General features: G+C 43.4%; 1 protein-coding gene across 5 annotated transcripts in view; it reads left to right on the plus strand.

Annotated features, from left to right (window-relative positions):
* Positions 1-8,376: 8,376 nt before the first annotated feature.
* The window catches only part of GREB1L (GREB1 like retinoic acid receptor coactivator), a 128,629-nt gene continuing 115,481 nt past the window's right edge, over positions 8,377-21,524 (plus strand). For all 5 annotated transcript variants that reach the window (XM_025147886.3, XM_046938202.1, XM_025147885.3 and 2 more), the window contains exon 1: positions 8,377-8,518. The gene's annotated coding sequence lies outside the window, so the exon portion shown is untranslated. The remainder of the gene's footprint in view (positions 8,519-21,524) is intronic.

Raw genomic sequence — 21,524 nt, forward strand, 5'->3', positions numbered from 1 at the left:
GAAACACCGCTCCCAGTCAGCTAGTAGGGAAAAGAGCAGGTAGTAGATCAAAGCGTTTGATGAAGCCAGAGAAGACTGTTCCAACCAGTAACAAGTGGTGTGTTTACCCGTCTCCATTCCTTGTCCATCCACACATGGCAAAAACAATTTCATTAATTTCTGGTTCCCTCCCTGGTAGTATCTCTTGAAGGATTTTATAAGCCACTTCTAGTATCCACTTTCAGCTCTCATTGTCAATAGGATTTCCTTCCTGAAACCTTCCACTTGCAGTGTGCTTTTCTCCTCACCCCCAGCTTTATTTGGAAATCAATACCTTGAAGTCTTGTGATTTTCAAGTTTCCTTCTGCATCATGTTCAAGTCCCTGGTGCTGACAATCACAGCAGATATAGAGAGGACCCAGATACCAGGAGCAGATATCTGGCAACACCAAAAGCGATGGAAGAAGGAGATACAGACGAGTGGGATTACTGATCTGAAAACAGTCCTTCTGTAGAAGAAGAAGTCTTCTTTCTGTGGTTTAATATTTTATTTCAAGTTTATAGCTTGATAAGTGTCACGAGTAGACATAGTAAGAGACATAGCTGGCTTTTTGTTACTTCGCATGAACAAAAACTCTTGTAAGCAAACAAGAAAACCCAGAGGAATTTGTTTTGCATAACCTGGACCTACCCTTTCTCTGGAGCTGCTGGAACATGGACTGCTCTACACAGTAAACACATAATAATTAAATGAATGGAGATTAACTGGTAACGTAATTCTTAATTAGAGTTTTATGTTAGAAATTATCCACAGCACTAATGACTACAGTTTTTGTAGCCATAGGGATTTTCTTTGTCCTTACAGCTGCTTTTAGAAAATTTCTACTCAGCAGAGCAAACAGCCAGATTTCCTTCCCTCCAGATGGCAATAGCAATCTGCTCTCTGTCTAACCAGCAGGAGGTACCAAGAAACCTGTAAAAGAAACCCAACAACCCAATATGTAAATAAGAAAGGATCTGAAACTTCACGCTGTAGTCATGAGGATCCCACACTGCCAGAGCCAGCACTGAGGGTTATTTTGGCTGCTGCAGGTACTCAGATAAAGAGACAGAGCAAGTTAGCACAGCAGCCTTCCCTGCTGACAAACCCGAATCTGAATCCCATCTTGGATTGCTGGCAAAATGCATGTGGGGACCCTCCACTGCCCTACACTGATGCCCACAGAAGATAGTTGGGAATGAAAAGGCTGTACAGCACATGGCTAGCAAACTTACTTCACTGACTGCATATTTGGTAGCACCGTATGCCTGAAATACGGTGAGAGATGATGAATGATACCAACCTTTACAGAACAACCAACTTCCCTAATCCCTAAGTAAATGCAACTCAAAATTTAAACCAAAAGTTTTCTCATGCATTGAACAAAATTCATGTCCCAGGAGACTTACTCATAGAAGAACAGGGATAGTAGGAAGATAAAAGTATCTGTAATTAATACGTTATAGCTCAGATACAGATGTATTTCTGCAAGTAGGTTTGTACGCATATAGATGCTGCAGCATTTAACCTGGTGGTTTTTTCTCTTTGAGAAATGAGAGCCAGCTGGGAGACAGCACCTAAAACCCTCTGTGCCTGCACACCTGCAGAGTGCAGGTTAAGGCAGCTCAAGGTGACGACCCCAGGAGCTCCCCACAGAGGTGTGGTGGCTGCTGGACGTGTTTCTGGAGTTCTGGAGGAAGTTTTGGCTATGGGAAAGGCATGTCACGCCCTGCAGCACATGCTTACCTGGCGTTCTGTGCTTGGAGACAACCGAGCCAAGGTGCGTCTGCATTCACCAACATGTAAAACCTCTTGGGAAGTCGGGGAATTTGTAAATATGGGGGTAGGCAGGCTCAGAGATCTGCTTCCAGAAGACTGTGAGAGAGGTCTGCTCCCAACAGCACCTATGCCTGCTAGGACATTGTGAACGCTGCACTAGCTCCGCTCAGCAGCTCAGCATTTCATTAGGATAAGGCCTACTGTGACGTGTATGGACCCAGTAGGAAAACTGGGAGGAGAGAGACTGTTAGTTCTGGCAGCTACACAGGCCTGGGGAGTTTGCCGTAAGCTACTTTAAGCAGGAATTTTGTCTGTGTAAAGACAGTAGTGACAAAACCAAGCATGGTCGGGCTTGTCCAGCCTCATCTTAAAAATATTTTCCATCTCAGAAAACCCAAAAAGCTCAAACGCATCTCTGACCTTCTGGCAACAAAACAAAATGAAGTCACAAACCAAGAGGAAAATGTGATGCCCTGAGTAGATAAACTTCCACAAATTACAGGCAGTGAAAAAAATGAAAGGCAAGCCATTTTTAAAATGCTAACAGTGCCTTGCAGTATGAACGTTACTGCCACAAATACTGGAATTGGGGGTTTTAGGTTTTTACCTGTTTCCATGTCTTGGCTACACAGTGGATTCAGGGCCATTTTCTACACTTGGTGTTACGCTCTTGATAGTTCATGCTCCTACAAAGAGCTAATCACTAATGAAAAGGCAGCAAAAAAAAATAGCAGGTAAGCTCACTGCTATTCTGCATGTGGGTGCAGAGCAAACGTCCCAGCAAACATTAGCCAGTACCGATGCGTTTTCTTTGATGAGATTTGGAATTTAAAGGTTTACCATTGAAACGAACCAAACCAGCCAACCAACCCAAAAAAACCAAAAACAACAAGACAACAGCAAAGCTTTTGTGAGGTCAGAATTTAACAGCTGATATGAAAGTCCTTTTCTCACCTCTGATGAGCAAGCCAGTGGACAGATCTTCAGAGAAAGCCTGTGAGTGCTTCTATTGTGCGCATCAGAGAACTACAGTGGGAATGTTTTATATCCCTGCACCACGCGATCACTGGTATTACAGGGAGAGGGGCTGCACTCACCTAATAGCTGTGTTGTGTGGGTGTGCAGGCTCAGTGAGGTCTCCAAGCTCCTTTAATGTCAAAGAAGAGAATAAGGGGAGATGGGCTGCAATCCGAAGTTGCTCAATTCAGAACGGGATGGAACCAGACTCGCCAAGTTATTTTCATTGTGTAAGTAAAGACAGATGAGAGCTAAACTTTCAAGTGGCTTCAAGTTAGGCATGACTACCTCCTCTCTAAGTAAGCCCTATTTAAAAGGATTATTTCACTTTACATTGTAAAGTAGAGTTTCATCAGATGATGTGTTTAGCAGTAGAGGAGTACTGGCGTCCTACCCATGTTTTCAAAGACATGTGGAAATTACTTAAATTTCAATCCGCCACATTCTAGAATATCTTAATTACTACACAGCTTAATTACTAAAAAAAAAAAAAAACTCAGAAATATTCATGAATTCTGAAGATGACTGATAAAAGCAAAATTCATACCAAAAAAAAACAAAAAAACCAAAAAAAAACCCCAAACCATACCTCTGTAAAGGCTCAGCTATGACAAATGCTAACTTACATAGTTTTAACACAAAACTTAATTTTTCACAGCACCTCTGTCGGTGTAAGAAATGGGAAGTCCTTTTACATTGCCTTGTCTGAATGTAGAGAAGCATAGTTACTGAGTCTCTTGTACAGTACAGGTGCAAAATGTTCCTCCTTTTCAAAGAATAACTTAAATTTAGGCAGGATGATGCCTTTTACCTTTTGCTGGCACGAGCTGCTGTTAGGGGTATGCTTCTAAGAAAAGAAAAAAGCATCCTACTGTGTCTAGGTACTGTTGTAAGCCTGTAAACAAGAGTTGAAATTGCAATACCAAGTATTTTATAGAAAGTTCTGAAAAAGAAATGAGAAGTTGGCTATAATTCCCACTGAGACTGACATTCTAGTGATTAGCTTCAGGGCTTTTATGTAACCATTTCACAGAAAGAAAAAGGTGGTTATTTCTGAAAGTGCTCATTTTGCAAAATCCTATCAAAATCAGGAAAGAATAGAAAGTCTTTGTGTGCCACTGGTGATGTGCTACTGTGAAACTACCTGGAAAGCTCCATTCTTGGAAATGTTCAAGGCCAGGATGAATGGGGCTTTGGTCATGCTGATCTAGTGGAAGGTGTCCCTACCCATGGCAGGGGGTTGGAACTAGATGTTCCTTAAAGTCCTTTCCAATCTTAGATATGATGACATTGGGATTAAAGCAGTGGCTGATCATCAAGAGACATGAATTCTGCTCTTAGCTCTGCCCTAAATGGTGTTTTTTTTCGGTGTTTTTTTTGTTTTGTTTTGGTTTTTTTGCAATAGAACCATTTAATTTTATATACTCCAGCTCCTCATCTTCAGCACTGCTTCTGTTTTATCCTAAACATCTGTTTTGTCCATTTAGAAGAAATATTCTTCAGGGCATAGCTAATCTGGATTGTGCCCATTTCATCAATGTCTCGACTTTAAACATACCCAACAGGACTTTACAGTATCGTGACCAGGGAAGGAATAATTCATGACAATAATAAATCAGAAAGGTATACTAAATCACAAAAGACCATTGTGAGTCATGCAGAAAAATGAAAGTTACTTAGAAGGCTCATGCCAGAATTACTCACCAGAATTATCCATCAGCATAGTGGGATTTGCTATAGCCCCAACAAAGGTAGTTAAAGCAAAGTTTGCTATCAGCTTTTAACAACTGCAAGATGAGGTCTGTGGAATTCAGACACTTTTCTCAGATAAAGTTTAATATCAACAGTTTGGTAGGTTGGATCAAATAAAACTTTCACAGTAATGTTTCTAGGAAATAAATTATTGGTTCCAATATGTATGACATTCATAGCTCATGAATACCAAGAAAATAAAGCAGAGTTCCCTTTTGTTGCTGTTTGTATTTGTTTAATTTCTTGAAACCTGACTTCTGAAGTTGGTAATGCCAAGTCATCAGCGAATGTAACAGGCAAGACAAATATAAAATACAGGCTCTGGTTCAGAGGATGATCAAAGATGAACAGACTACTTTCACTGAAAATGAAATATATTGAGAAGTTTGAAAGTTGTTGAAAAACGTTGAGAAGTTTGCAATTTGCACTCATAGCTAGGAAAGGGAGAACTGGCAATTCCTACTAGCCACAGTATTAAACAGACTACATCTAAAGGGATCTTATTCCCATTCCTCGCTAAACTGGAAATCACAAGGAAAGTGAAGAGATACTTAAAGGCAGGGGAAAATGAAATCTATTATGAGGGCTCAAGACTGAAGTATACCTATCAACATCTGGAGCTCCATTGGGCCCTACCAATCCTTGCACAAACTGTAACATCATAGTTAGCTCTTAGGCAGTCCTTTGTAACAGAAGATAGTACAGGTGATGGTGTCTTGCTTTGTGAATGCGAGCATGTCTAAAACCCAACAATAAATGACAAAGTTGCCTAGTTGGGGATCAGAAAACACTAAGCCAGGTGCCTTTTTGATACTGACTCTTTACATCAGTATTAGTTGACGTTGCATCCCAAAGCGAGCCTCTAATCTCTGTGTGGGCGCATGGCTGCTTGTCAATAACTCCCAGTGATTGACTCCAATTTCTCACTGCCTGAAGTTGCAGTTTCTTGTTCCCTCAAACGTTCTTTTGTCCTCGCTGCTTGTATGCTACCCCAACTGTGTGGTCTCTCTTTCACTCAGCAGCTGCTTTGGCATTCTGCGTCTTCTATTTCAGTTATATGAGTGGCTCCACACATTTGTGCTGTGAATATCATTACTTCAAATCCTGAAAGACTTTAATGTCCCAAAACGTTCTTGTTACAGATTCCATCCCACCATCTGATGTACAATATGGCATGCAGATGGCACAGATGAAACCACCCTACAAGCTGTAAATGTTAACACATAAAATGGAAAGTCAGAAAAAACATATAAAGAATGTTTCTTCCTTAAAAAAAAAAGTAAAAATAAGTCCAAATAAGAAAAGAATTACTGCATTAAAGCAACCAAAATAATTCTCACTTATGCAGCAGTAAAGTAAAATCAAAGTAAAATTAAAATAAAGTAGAATTAAGCATATGTCAAGGGAAATCTAGCTTGCAGTAACAGGGATCGATCTAGGTATAACTAAGTCATCTAGGTTAGAATGATTGTATGCTATAGCAGGTATTTTACAAGCACCCTGATATGCTTTCAAATCTTTCATGTGCTTTTTAAAGTAATGATTGTGTTACTGTCTAAATCTGTCCAGCATAACGTGGCAACATCAGCTTGGAGGGCTAACACTGATGTTGCTCAATTCATCCATATGTTGAAGCATACTGACAGCACAGTTGACATCTACGACATATAAGCGAACATGCTAGAACAGCAGCCTGAACTCTTTCACAACTATCAACTTCTAAGTTTCCAGGAAATTAAGTCTACCGTTTAGAAAAGGCAAAGTGGCAAAGTTTTAGGACTTGACCTAAAAGCCTGATCTGACTTAGCAGATTCTCTTGAACTCTGCTTTGGCTAAAGTTTTAGCCATCTATGGTGAAGGGTCATATTATTAGCAACTTGGCAAATACACAGAAACCAAATTGGGCTAGTGGGGGCATGTCTTCAGTAACCCACAGCTGAAGCACAGCTCTAAGAAATTCAAGTACGTGAACAGTCCATTACTTAACATCTACCCTGCTCCTGAGAACTGTAGCATGAGAGCGTATGGAAGGTTGTGGAGCTTACAGCTGTAGCCAAAGAAGCTGGCAGGAAAAAAACCATGTATGCGAAAGTATGTACTCACATGGGTGCATACAAAGCAATGAGGTAGTTTCACTTGTTTCAAAGACTGCCTGCCAACTTGCCCCAGCCTTTGGTCTCTAATATACCTACCCAGATGTGCGCATGCATTACTACAGCCCCAGCTGTTTCCCATCAGTGAAAGAAACCACAAATTAACACAGCGTAAAAAAGCAGTGCTCAAATCAAGGTAAAACAAAACAGAACCAACGGTGAAAAAAGCCTCTTTAATGCCTATTAAAGAGAGCGTGATTAATGAATAAAAAGGTTAACCTTGTTGAATAATCTATTAGACAGAAACACATTGCTCCTTGCTGGAATGTGCAGAAGTACTGCAGAGCCATGCCATCTCTGAGCAGTCTCTACTTTCTCCAAGAGGCAGGGACAGTTTTTTTCTCTACTCCCTTTTAATGTAAAATTCTCATTGTTTGTGGCAATGAGAGCACCGGCTATCACGCTGGAACTTAATATTTCAACCAGCAAAGACAAAAGAAAAGAATGTGAGAAAAGTACCGAACACCTCATTCATCTCAATGTCACGCAGAACAAGTTGCTGTCAATTAAAAACAAACCTACCAGTTCCTTTTGTTACTGTGACGTTTATTTTTCCTTCAGCTGTTGAGACATAAAGGTGGGATGCTGCATAAGATCTTACTGCTTATGGTCCTGAGGGAAGAAAAAGGCTCAGGAACACACCCTGAAAAGGGGAACATGAAAAAGAGAGGAGGTGGTGGCTTTCATGGTACTTTGCTTGAAGGTAAAGGAAGAAAAGGTGAAACCATTTTTCTGCAGTTCAATGGCTGTTTACCCTCAGAGTGCCCTGCTGCATTTCCAGCCCCCTCCCCGTGCTCCAACTAAATCTGGCCTTCATCGTTATGCACACTGGGAGTTCAAAACCACCATTTCTCCACAAGGACTGCCACCTCTTACAGCTTGAAATGTTCCAGAACGTTCTCTATCCATCGCCTCCAATACACTCAGGTCCGTTCAGCTGTCTGCCTTGCCCTGCCCCTGTTCAGTTTAATTTCCTACAGAACTACGCTCATGGTGCCCTTTTCTGTTATGCTTCCCACACCTTCCCAGCTCACTCAGCTCTTCCATTTCCTACCTTACCACTTTCGAGCTAGCTCAATCTCTAACCAACCCCAAAACAAGATGTGAGCTGACCCCTCTGATGGTAAACTGTACTCATGCTCCTGCCTGGTAACCACCGCCTCTCATGAAGGAAATTACACACTGCCCAGTGCCACCTTCTGTGTGATTCTGTGATTCCCCATCAAGTCCAACTCCTGGCTCCACACAGGGCCACCCAATATCCAACCCTGTGTCTGAGAGCACTGTCCTTGAACTCTGGCACTCGGGGCCGTGCCCGCTGCCCTGGGCAGCCCATTCCATGCCCACCGCCCTCTGGTGCAGCACCTGTCCCCAACCCCCAGCTGCCCCTCCCCTGACACAGCTCCATGCCGTTCCCTCGGGCCCTGTCACTGTCACACACAGCAGAGCTCAGCGCTGCCCCTCCGCTCCCTGTGAGGAGCTGCAGCCGCCATCAGGCCTCCCCTCAGCTCCTCTGCTCTGCGCTAAGCTAAGCTAACCCAGGGACCTCAGTCTCCGCCGACCCCCGGTCCCCGCTGTCAGAGCAGCGCAGGAGGGGCGGCACCTGCGGGACCGCCCCCTTCTCCTCCCTCCCTTTCCCTCCCCTCCTCTCTTCCCGGCGGAGAGAGCGAGAGAGACTGAGACCCGCAGGGGGACGGCGGCAGGGTGCTGCCGAGGGGCGGCTTAAGGGAGGGGGAAAAAAAAAGTGAGAGAGGGGTGGAAGGAAAGCGTTCAACTCCTGCTCTCCTTGCTCGGCGAGGTAAGGCAGCGGTTCGGGGCTCCCTTCGCGTTCTCGCCGCTTCCCGGGGAGGGCACAAAGGTAGCGGTGCGGAACTCGGTGCCGCTCGCCCCGCGGCCGCTGTCACCGGCGGTTGCCAATGCGCTGCCCCGGGTGGGCTCCGGCCCTTTGTTACCGGGCGGCGGACCGCGAGCGGCGTCGGCGGGAGAGCCGCGGTGAGGGCACCGTGCGGCACAGGCGGCAGGAGGTGGGCGGGGTGGACGGGGGGTGCAGGTGGCTCCGGCGGAGGGCGGCGGGCGCGGAGCTCGGCGCGCAGCGCTGCCGCGCGGGCTGCAGCCGGCAGGGGGCTCCCCCCGCTGCGGGAGGCGCGGCTGTGGGCGCGGGGTGCTGCTGTGGGGAGGGCCGCGCCGGGCCGCCGCGTCTCGGCGCGGGGCTGAGGGGCGGCCCTGAGGGCACGGTTGCCGCTCAGCGGAGTTGCGGTGGTAGTCCGGAGCTGCGATGGCCTGAATGCAGGAGGGGGGGGGAAAGCCGAAGCCAAGCACAAAATGGCTTAAGTAGATATCGCTGTTGGAAAGCGGCTGACAGATTTATTAGCTGCGCCTCCCGCTCTCGGAAGCGTCTGGAAAGCCGTGAGACTTTGCCTTTCCAAACGCTCCCCGGCTCCTTTCTGAAGGAGTGAAAACTTTCTTTAAGCCGCCGGGTTGTGACCGCTGGTAGCCGTTTGGTTTTAGGCCACAGGTATGCCCGCATTCTGCCGTGTAAGAATCAGTGATGGACGAATGCGTTTAAAGTGCAGAATGCTGCTGACCTACCGAGCCAAAAGAAAAGCTCCCCACTCCTTTTTTTCTGGGTAGATTTTCTCCTTTAATCGCCCTGAAGATGTGACATTGCTAGTATGACTGCGTTTGGCTTCCTTTGACGCTTGAGACTTTGCCACTGAGTGACGTTTTTTGGTCCTGAAGTGATACTTCAGATTCTGCGTGTGCCGTCAATACTCTGTTATAAAGAGCTTTTTTTAAAGATGGCAATAAAAGGCCCTTGAAAAATAAAGCAGGTATTATTTCTTGACGTCTTAGGAATATAGGAAGCATATGTTTATTTCTAGGTGCCAGGTAGGTGCCTGTTTCAGCTCAGGACATAGCTCTGTGTGTGACATGGGCAGGGTGGCTAAGAGCTCTCCGTGCTGTTAAACGCTGATGCTTCACTGGGTTTGGCTTTTCCCTCTGGTTGGCCGTCCCAAAGCAAAACAAGGGTGTCTGTGCGAAACAAATCTTGCCCGAGATCTTTAACAAAAGAAGCTTGGTTATAAAAGCCCTGTGTGTACATACCGGTACTTTCTGTTAGTTGCGTTTGGCTGGAGGTACGTAACAACAACGAGTAGCAATGATGTTTTGGAAAGGCAGGTTGTAAGCGCAGGATGTGAGATTAAAGGGAATAGGAGACATGAACACTGAGCTTTTAGTGGGTTGGTTCAATACGTGAGGCTTTGTAAGATCTCATGGGGGCATCACAGTGTGAAAAGTTGGTTTAGAATCCAATAAAACAGATTGGTTCAAGGTCTTCTCCAAAGCATCCCCATTGGCATTGATATTTGATGGCTCAATGAGTCACGTGTCAAGTATTCCATAGCTACAAGGAAGAAGAAAATTTGGAAAGTAATTAATTGCTGTAGGACATAGGGAATTAAATGGTTTGGAGGGGAAGTCTGAAAAAATCTGTACTGCGAAGCCTAACACATTACATGTGCTGGGCTGTTTGGTCACTGAAAAACTTGACCTGGCATAATGTCAGAAGTATATTCTGGAAAGCCTTATTAGTGACAGCTTGAATGTGATTTGGTGCATTTCTCTATAATTTTCTGTGTTTTTAGGAAAACTCAAGGGGGTGTAGAACAGTAAGGATTTTAGTTTGAGGGGTGTATCCTGCTGTTTCTTTCATATTTGAGTGGTTTTCAAACGTGCTTTTATGTCCTGTATGGTTCTGTACCATATGTTTTGTATTTAATTCTTTGAATGACCACTGAAGTGCAGCCAACATTGGGTGAATGTGGCAACTGTTAAGTAGTGCTTAGCAACGGGGCACAATGATCAAGAGGGGAAGTGAAGAAGAGTACCATGTCTAATTGAAACTACAGGGGGCAGTTAGGTAGGTAGGATGTGATTAACAAAACCTGGAGCTTGGATGCGATATTAAGGCATCACGTCTTTACTCTTGTAAAAAGAGTGGTGAAATGATGTAGAAAACACTTTGCATGTTTGGTTTTAGAACTCAGTAGCATAGCCTCGTTGAGCTGTTTGCATTTTACCAGTTCTTGCATGATCATTTCTTGTGCATAGCACAGAAGATGTGTTTTCCTTTGCTTTGAAAACAGAATTGAGAAGGCTGACAAATGATAGAGTAATAAGCCTTGACATTTTGACAATGATGTCTTCTAGAGGATTAGTCCCGTGAACTAGACTTCATTAGAAACAATAACTGATGAAGATATCTTGGATATTCTGAAACATTATACGGTGGCAATCATAAAACAACGCTAAATTTTTACCACTCATTGGCGTGATGGTTGTTAAGGTTTTTTTTTGTATCACTGACTTTCCTCAAATCATGTCTTGTCATGGTGTCCCTTAAAAATGTTTTTGCCTAATGTAGTCAGCTTTGCTTCTTGGTTTTTTTTTAATCCCTAACCTCACCTCATCTCGTTTCATGCTTTACTCTGTACATTAACATGCACATTAATGTGCTGATGTTTGTCTTGTATATTGCAAACACATCCTCTTACTGAGAACTCTCAAAATACCAGTTTTTCCCTATGTGAAGGAAAATGAATTTAGTCATGGCAGGCTCGTTTGCAAGTTTGAGCATGGTTTATATAGCTCATGGTAATGAATTTGAACTAGCAAATAGGTAGTGAAATCTACCCAAAAATAAGGAGTTATGTTGTGAAGGTGCTTACAGAGGTGGATTATCCAGTCACAGTAGGCTGCTACTGTTAAACAGAATAATTTAGGTTTCTAAAATGCCCCAAAAAGCAAACAAAAAAACCAACCAACCAAAGGAGACAGCAACAAAACCTCTGCAGAATGTCTGCTGGAGAAACCTGCGGATGACAGAAACGTGGAACAATGTTCGTTCGTGTCGGTAGCAGCCACGTTTTGTACACTGTTATGGTTGGCTTGGGAGTCTGAAGTGGAAGTATGGAGTACTTCATAGAAATGACTCTAAAACGTAATTATTTTGGCTTTGAGTGACTCCTGAGGCTGTGTCAGCTGGTTTGTGCTGTCTTACTTGGGTGCACCATGATGTCCAGCTTCTGTGGAATTCTTCTGGGACCCGAGGCCATTGAGAATTGCGTAGATGAGTGTTCTAATTGAAATGCGTTCCATGTAATTCCCACTGTTTCACTGTAATTCCCACATTTTAACTTCCAAAGCACTTCAGGGGTTTAATTAAAAAAGAAAAACCAACAAACACACACAGTCTGAAGACCTTACAGCAGGTTTGTGTCGAGTGCTTTGGTTAATTTGCATTTAATCAATGCGTATATATATTTAATTGCAATTATGGTACTAAATAAAATGTTGATAAAACAGCAGATTTTAAGAACTGTATGCTGTGATGTAAAATCACCAGAACAGTAGGAGAGGTAGGGAACTGCCTAAGTCAGCGTGACAAGATCTATAACAGAAACCTTCATTTAATATTCCCCAGGTAAGATTTCAGAGATGTTATTCTGAAGTAGCTTTTCAAATTGGTGGTGCTATGAACAGCAAGACTGTGTGGGCAGGCTTAAGATACTGTTACTAAGAGATTAGCAGACATCTGTCATAGTGGTTCCATGGACAACACTGGAGCGACTGGTTTTATAAAATGCCGTGCAAAGGTGCCCCTGTTCTCCATCCCCATCACAGCCTGTGATTCGACTCCATTCAACTCCATTTCAAGATGGTTGGCATGATCTGAGCAGGAGCGCTCAGAGACAACAGAAGGTAGTTACCGAATGTAACTAGCTTTAAAATGGAAGCTCATCTGTGCATCTTGCCGAAGGTAATGGGACTTCCCTGGAACATACAGCGTGAAGTTGTTAAGGTTAGTTAGGTAAGTGAGAGCTGTTCTCATTAGCTTAGTGCAGCTTTGGTTTCTATGCCGTGAGGAATCTGGGCGCCTGCCTCTTCTGCACTGGAGTCACTGGTGAAATAGGAGTGTTCGGATTGTGAGAAGCATTATTGTTGCCTCTTAATTTAACTAATGTCTCAGGATGAGGATCAAATGCAGCAGAACCTTGTCTTGCTGGCTGTCAGTTGGTGATCTGCAGATCTCCATAACCTGTCCCGAGTGCAGTGGCTTTCTGCTGTTGCTATATACCTTGCTACTTCTAGTTCTCCACTTACTGTTTCTTTGGTGTGCAGCTGCATCTCAGCTTTGCTATTCAGGAGATCATGCCATCTGCTTTTACTGCATCTGTTCCTGCCTCACTTAATCTCCCCGTGACGTGCCAGCAAGCCCTCCAAATTCTGTGTTCCTTTAGAGCCTTACATGGCATAAGTCTTCTCGTACTTTCAGTCCACGTTGAGGATAGCTGTTTTGTAAAGGAAGCTTCATCTTGTAGTTTCTTTAAACCACTTCCATAGCATCAAATTCTTAGCGCAACTGAGAGATTCCTCTGAACGCCAGGAACCGAATCTTGAATTTTCTACTGCTACCATGCCCTCGCTGCATTGAGAAAAGGTTAACACAGCTTCCTGCCAAGGCCAACTATGATGTCTGTGACATTTAAGAATGTGGGGGTTTCCTAGTGTTGTCAAAAGTGCTTTCAGAAATTTATTTGTAGGGATAAGCTGTTCAAAAGTTGCCATTAATGTTCCCGTCTTAATCTCTTTGAGGGAAAATTCTGGTCTTGAGAACAATAAGAAATTAGATGTATTAGATGGGCAATGGGTGCCAGCACACAGAGGTGCAATTTTAAAGACCTAAAGGGAGAGGGCAGAGGCACCCAAGAGGACTTCAGTGCCCAGCACAGGGGTATGCAGAAGCACTGCTGAAGTATTTAAAAGCAGACTAACAAGTTTAATGTGCAGAATACACGTGTTCTATAGCCCTAGCTGCAGCAGTTTCAGCAAATCTTGAAGGCTAGCTTTCTGCCAATTGTTTTTAGGATTCTCAGCTCTCAGTTTCCAAGCCTCTTAAGGAGAGGGAAGGCGGCTTTGCTGCCAGATTGTTGTTTTTTCCTTCTCCCTCTACGTCTGCAGTCACAATTTTAGCAGATGTGGGAGGTAAACTGAATTTCAAAGGCATCAAGATTAAAACATGTTAGCTGTCGGAAGCTTTTGTGTTGAGTTGCGGAATCTTTCAAAATGAAACAGCAGGACATCTAAATGCACAGATTTTTTTTGTTTTGTAGCATTAATTTAGTTATAGCCTTATTACTTAGGGACCCAGTGCCATAACGGCTTGATGTCTTAATGGGTCATAGTGCTCATTTTCTTTGTTCAGTGATTGCTTGGTTAAGATGGCTTATGCTGGTATGAATGCAAAGAGCGTGTTCACAGTTGTGTTTGTTGTGTGACTAGGCCAGGAATTCTTAATGTGTAGTAGAAACACCATGAGAAATATTCAAAGTTGTATGCTTCAGAAATTCTTAAGTAAAAACCATCACCAAAAAAGCTTCGATTTTCAAAAGCAGATGTGACCTTGAGCCAGAAAAACCTGGGAGGGAGCGTTCTTCTGGTTGCCATCAGCTCTCATAATGACCAATGTTTGCTTGCTAACTGCCTGACATGGTTGTTTCCTTGCAGTGCCCTGTGCCTAATGGCTGTACAGATAGATGCTCGGCTCTCCTATGTGGCTCAGCTGGCTGGCTTTCTGTCAGGCCTGATTCTGGGGTGATTCTTGTGGATTTGGTGTAGGAAGAAGGCTGTGCTTGTGATAGGGATAAAGCACTCTCCCACTCAACACGGCGGAGGTTTGCACCTCCATTCGCTGTCATGTAGTAAATCCATTTGTGATTATGTGCTAAGATTGGACGGGTTAACTGCCGAGTTGAACTTGTGAAGTTCCATGTTTGTGTCGCCAGAGTTCCTCTTGATGCGAGGGGAAAAAAAGCAAATCTGCATAACCTGGGTGTGCAGGACAGCTGAAAACTCCCCCTAACGTTGTTGCTTTGATGTCTGTTTGAAGGGGAAAATAAGGCTTGCTTTCTATCACCGTGTTCAAAGGATGCTGTCCCAGCAGTGTAATAAATGAGAGCTGGATCTGGGACTTGCATTCAGTGGAAGGCAGTGTTCTTCCAGATGCGTTTTAATTGAATTGTCCTGTGAAAATGGGCTCACCTTGGAACTCAGTAACATGCAGCTCAGGGGCTTACAGTTGAAAAAGACAGATGCTGCATAGTTCTGATGCTTGTGATGACTGATGATACTGATATCTTGAGGCTTGTGTTCTCTACTCTGATTCACTGCATAAACAAGTACAGGATGAACCTCCGTGTGTAACCTTGACATATGACTGGATCTTTGCTTTGTAGTTCATTAGTCGTTTATCCAAATTGCAGTAACTGTGTATTGGGAAACAGATTAAACGTAAATAATGAAACATCACTTTTTTTTTTCTTTTTAACCTGAGGGAAAGATGTATATTTGTGCCTCTGAAATTTTATTTGTAAAAAACAGATTCAATTCTTGTCCCCCTGAGAATAACTGGGAGCTTTTACATCAAATCTGTCAGGCTAAGAAGTCAAAACTGTTGACTCAGGTCAGCCACAAACCAGAAGACATCAAAGCAGTGTTTTGTTTTCACAGTATTTCTAATGTGGCCAAGCTTTCTGTGTGATGTTGGGCTGCGTGACCTTCAGAGGTCCCTTCCAGCCTAAATTATTCTGTTTCTTGTAAAGTAGGAAAGTACGAAAAAACCTCACAGAACTGGCCAGTGTTACCAGTTGGTTAGAGGCAACTTCTGAAACAGTTTATCTGGTCTCACAACTTCGGGAAGGTACCTGAGGAACCGGCTATCAGCAGCACGGACTATTTTGGAAACCAGCTTTCTGCTTGCTGTCTTTCTGACTGTTATTCTGCCCTGGGCTAGATGTGCTTTCTGTATGCGATTAGAAATGCATACTGATTTCATATCCAGTTATATACGTCAGTGGAGGGAGACTTCGAGTTACTACTAGCAGCTATCTGCAGGTTTGGTTGTACTGCTTCATGGGAACCTAGAAATGTGCTGGTGATTGAGGCATTGCAGCTCATATCTCAGTAGGAGGGCTATGGTGTGTAAGCTTCAGTACTCCATAGGTGGCTGCTCAGCTTGGTTTGGGTGGAAGATCGAGCACCAGAGCATAATAACGATACCCACTGGACCGACTTTGATGCACTGTCTAAAATCAGTCTTTCTAGCTTAATGTTCATAATCCAGCATTTTACTTCAAGGAAACTACAAGTAAGCCCGGTAACATATTTTTAATCCTTTTTCTGGACTAAAATCATGCATAAGGAGGAGAGATTTGCTTATTTTATTTCAGCCAGTCACTTCTACAGTTTTAGTAATTGGTGAGGTTTGAGAAATGCTGCTCTCTATTACTTCCCCTTGTGCATATTTCCAGTAACTGAGTTGTATGTGTGCCCGTATGTTTCATTTTTCAGGATGTATTGATGTTTGTGTGATGATTCAGAATATGGGTTGAAGTTTCAGTCTAGCTGAACATATTCCAGCAGCCAAGTGTGGGAAGAAGGGATTTGTGCTTCTTAGTTCCAGTTGTGAAAAGTGGAGTGGATGCTGCTCCTGCTCCAAGTGGTTATCTGAATAAACTGTGGGAAGTTGAGCTTTTATTAAAAACCAAAATAACAGTGAAACAAAAGCAACAACAACAAAACCACCAGCAAGGGAAAAAAGGGAGAAGAAGGAGCTGGAAATTGGCAGTTAGAGATGGGATGTTTTTCAAGGTACGCGGTTTTAGGAAGAAGTTGGCCTGCAAGTTACAAGGGCCAGCGCAGAGCTGTTAAGATTCGTAACCAGTCCTTTTTCCCAAAGGAGAGAATGAGTGTATTCTAGGCTAATGCTTGGAAGGAGGCTGGCATCAGGATGTATTCATTAAAACAACTCTGTCCTCTGTGTTCCAAAGTGCAGTTCGTGCTGAGGGGAGCTGATAAATCTCTCATTTAAAAAATGCATGTTGAAAATTAAATCTATTCTCTGTGTTGCCTGAGTGCCTTTCTGGTCTGGAATAAATCCCATAGACTGTTTCTTTCAGCCAGTGTGCAGAGATCATAGAATCATAGAATCAGCAAGGTTGGAAAAGACCCACAGGATCACCCAGTCCAACTGTTCACCCATCACCAATGGTTCTCGCTAAACCATGTCCCTCAACACAACCTCCAAACGTTCCTTGAACACCTCCAGGGTCAGTGACTCCACCACCTCTCTGGGCAGCCCATTCCAGTGCCTGACCACTCTTTCAGAGTACTATTTCTTAACGTCGAGCCTGAACCTTCCCTGGTGCAGCTTGAAGCCATTCCCTCTCGTCCTATCACTAGTCACACGAGAGAAGAGGCTGACCCCCAGCTCACTACAACCTCCCTTCAGAGGTAGTTATAGAGAGCAATAAGGACTCCGGTGAGCCTCCTCTTCTCTAGACTGAACAAGCCCAGCTCCTTCAGCCGCTCTTCCTAACGTCTGTGCTCCAGACTCCTCACCAGCTTTGTTGCCCTCCTCTGGACACGCTCCAGGGCCTCAATGTCTTTTTTACAACGAGGGGCCCAAAACTGGACACAGTACTCAAGGTGTGGCCTCACCAGTGCTGAGTACAGGGGGAAGATAAGAGAATACGTTGGTGAGTCTTCTTGTGTCCAGGCTGTCATTATGTGTGCTGGGAAAAATAGGAGGCACTACAAATATTTAAGGACAAAATAATTTAAGAGAACTGTCTTCTGCAACGTGTTGGTGTCAAACTGATGAGTAAGCAGTTCAAGACAGTGTTCCCGTATTATCCATAAGAGGGTTACTTTTCAGATGGTGATGTTCTTTATTTTGAAAATGGGGCTTGCAGTGATGTGTCTACCATCATTATTGGCTTCCCTTTACCTCATGTTCTGTAATTCCTCCTGACTTTCTACAGCTAGACTGATTTTTATTTAACAGAGCTTCTGGTCACTGTTCTTTACTCTTCTATTTCCGTTTCACTGGAGAAAAGCACCTGTGATTTCAATAAATAAGAATTGGTATTCAACTGATATTTGGGTTCTACTTGTACTACTCGTATATGACTTTCTTCTGAGAAGATAATTGTTTTGTAAGTTTAGCTTGAGGTTAGTGCATCTGACTAGAGGAGCTGAAGAATGGTTTGGTTGAAGATAAAGAGTCAAGTAGAACTCGATACCTTAGAGTCAGAAGATCTAGAGGTATGAACTAGCATTTTGAGTATTAGAGAATCCAAAGAAAATCTACTAAAATCTTGTTAGGAAAAGACAGCGGTGAGCAAGCTCTTTGGACATCAGTCCTGAAGTTTTGAGGTAAACTTGTATCCTCCTGCATTTCAGCCAAAAAATAACATACCGCGTATCGAGGGATTCCACTTCGGCCAAGGAACGTGGAGTTTCTGTGGTCAATGAAGAAAAGCCTGATGGCACAGTTTGGAGGGGAAGAAAACCAATCGTTCCTTCTCCTCTGAGGTGGTGATGTCTTTCATATTGTGGTCGTGCTGTGTTAAGGACATCATTCACAAACACATTGTGAATATAAGAGGAAAACTTATAATACTACGATAAATATTTGTGTAAAGCTATGGCATGGGGTTTGTTAATATGATGGATTGTGCAGTAGCGCATAAAGGGGCTTCTGTTGCAAGGGCATATTTCGAAGCACTTAACTCTGGGTTTAGAAGAAACAAAGCTGTTACAGTCCATGATTCATTTAATGTGCTACAGACAAATCGCTAATGCGCATTAGAGAAAAATTGTAGGTTTTTTGTCTTTTTTAGCCAAATTCTCAATGTGTTAGAAAAATTCTGATATCCATTTCTGAGCAACACCAGCTGACTTCGTTACCTGCTCAATGAGAGAGAATAGCTTCATAAAAAAAGTGATTTCAGTTACAAGACTCTTAGCGTTCAGTAATGAGGCAAGGGAAAAAAGCTAAAGCTGTTGATTCTGGCCATGATTTTAAGCGAATGACATTTTGCTTTCACTTGAATGCTCCGGGTGATTGTATGATGTGGACTGGGGTCCTCAGAAGGGTTTTGCTGCCAGATTGTGCAGAAAACATACGGCTCCTCTATGCCTCTGATACTGCCTCAATAAAATGAGGATGATGTGGTGATACTAAGAGGCTTTTAAAGTGCTGTACGACAGTTATGATGAGGTGTTATGGTTTTCTGTGACTGAGCTTAAGGGTCCTTAATTCAGCAGTCCTGTTGTGACCTTGGGTCACTGTGCATCGTGCTGCTGTCATGAAGCTGTGGACATATTAGACCACAAATTCTGTTCCTGGCATACGCCTGAAAAGTTCTTAATTCGGCTTTTGTGTTCAAACCTTCTGTTTAATTTGAATTAGCTTAGCTGTAATTTGAGTTAAAATGCCTTGGTCTCTGGTTTCTCTGCGAGGTCAGGGTGCTGCCTGTGGACAGCCGGTATGCTGTCCCCACTGAGGCTGTTTTGCAGTGAAATGGACTCTAAAGTCCAAGGCCCTTTGTCAGCGAAGCAGGCTGTGTTTACCCATGGCAGTGTTGCTGCTCATTATCTGCATCGTTGTCAAATGGTTATATAAAATACAGAGGGATAGGGGGCCAGGCTGTGTCTAGGGGAAGGGCTCTGGATCACTGAGGAGCAAATGCAGCCCTTGCAGGCCGCAGGCTGGCACAGCCTTTCCCGTCCCCCAGAGAAAGACTCGTTTTTTTTTTCTTGGGGTTTTTTGTTTTTTTGTTTTTTTTTTTTTTGGCCATATGTTTTAGTAGTCTGAGTATGGTAATCCCGGCTCCAGCTTTTATAGGATGCTTAGTTACCCAGTTTGTTGTTGAAGTAAGACGACTTCTTTCCTGTTTACATTTACAACCCTTGCAGAAATTAAACCTTATTATTATTTTTAATTGCAGATTATTCTTAGTGGGATTACATTTAACTACATCTCCTTTGAGGCCAGCCTGTCTGTCACCCATTTGTACGACACGAGGTCACACACACCGGTTTGTTCTTGGCTCCCAGTGTGAATTTCAGAGCCAGTGCTCCTTACCCGGCTCCCTGACCCCCTCCTCATGCTCTGTACTCCCTACAGAATGACACTGCGGCTCTCTGCCCCTGGGAAGGAGATTCTGCAGATGTTTCCCAGTACCCCAGGTCATTCATTCTGACCTGGGCTGGTTGGTGCAGTGTGAACACTCAGAGCAATTGGATTGTTGGCAGGCGTGCCCTTCTGTACGCTGCGCCGATGATACTGTGGCCCGTTTGCATGGGATTACGTTTTAGGATTTTCATAGATTAAAGCAGACGCAAAGGTTTACGATGATGACTTTTCGAAAAAGCTCAATCCTTTTGTCAGGATGCAACCAGAATCGTGCCAGTTCTATATAAAATAGCAGTCAGGAATTGTGCTCCTCAGAGGAGCCCTTTCTCAGGTGTCCAGTGAGGCCCGGCCCAGCCTGGGCCCTAATCCTGCCCCGGAGCCTGCAGGCTGCCCTCCTGCTTGCACCCAGGCCCACTGCCCTCATGCACTGCCCCTGAGCAGAATAAGCCCTCCTGCACCGCATCTCTCATTCCAAAAATAACTCAAGGCACAAACGTAGCACCCTAGTAGGCTGAAATGTGTGTGTAACGGGGAGGAGGGGAATAACGAGTAGGGGAAGATTTATGCCTTCCTTTGCGCTGTTGCTTGGTAACAGAAAATGCCTCTTAAGCCTATTTTTGGTGAGGGGAGGGGTGAAACTTGATTCAGTGACCATCTGTCCCAAGCCAGTTGATTTCCTGTTGAGCTGTCCTTTGTTTCTGTCAAACAATTGATTGTTACCCTTTGCAGATAAGGATACTGTTGGTGACATTGCCCTGAATCAGCAGGTTGGCTTGTGGAGACCACAAATCAGACCTACCACTTTTTTTTTTTAATGTTCTGGGTTTTTGGTTCTTCTGAGGCCACTGATATGATTTTTTTTCTGGTTTTTATTCATCTGTACTGCTCCCTCTTTTTTTCATTTTGATTTGTTTTCCTTTTTGGGGAATGTCCATCAGTACAGCATTAGAGTGGCATAAATGTAATTGAAATATTTCTTTCAAGAAGTAATAACACTCTTTTTGTAGTGTGAAGTCATTGGGAAAAAGCCACGGTTTTGGCTGCATAAGCTTTTTGGCAGTGACGGGAGCAGAAGTTAACTGAAGTCACTATTGAAGAAATCCTCGCGGTTTCTTTGGAACAAAACCAAAGGTTTGGGGTTGTTGTTTTTTTAGCTACAAATGGAATATTTGCTATTGTTCTTGCTTAATTGTTAGAAAATCGTTCTCTGTTTGAGTATCTCCTGCTGTTTGCTTAGTTGGTAACAGATAGATTTAAACTCTGATTAGATTATTTTTGTCGTCGTCTTTATTTATATTGCAAAAGCCCATATTTTTCCTTTAGGTTTATGCATGCAGGTACAAGGCATGTGCTCTGTAGCTACCTTTATTGGTTAAGCATTCGCATTCTATTTCCCTTCTTGCCTTGAATTACAGCGTTCAGAGAAGAGGGTTGTGCTTCGGTTATCAGCTGAAAAAAGTAAGGAATGTGTTCCAGAGAGACAAGTAATATCTTCTGTTTTTGCAGATATGTAGTCTGAAGCTTTTCAACGTTGTCTTGGATGTATATTGGATTAGGATCTTTTTGAGCTGGTAGCAAGGTACCTACTAAACACTGATTTTAGTGGATGTTAGGTCAAGAATACTTGTGGGTTTTCATTACTTCCTTTTTGAAGTTGCATGAAACGATTAAAATCTGTGACTTGACTTAATAATAGTTTCATTTCAAACCATGTCAATGAGCCTGTGGTTAGACGTGTGATAGCACTGTGGCTTACTTGCTG

Source organism: Gallus gallus, chromosome 2 (assembly GCF_016699485.2).
Source record: "Gallus gallus isolate bGalGal1 chromosome 2, bGalGal1.mat.broiler.GRCg7b, whole genome shotgun sequence".
NCBI classification, from domain to species: Eukaryota; Metazoa; Chordata; class Aves; order Galliformes; family Phasianidae; genus Gallus; species Gallus gallus.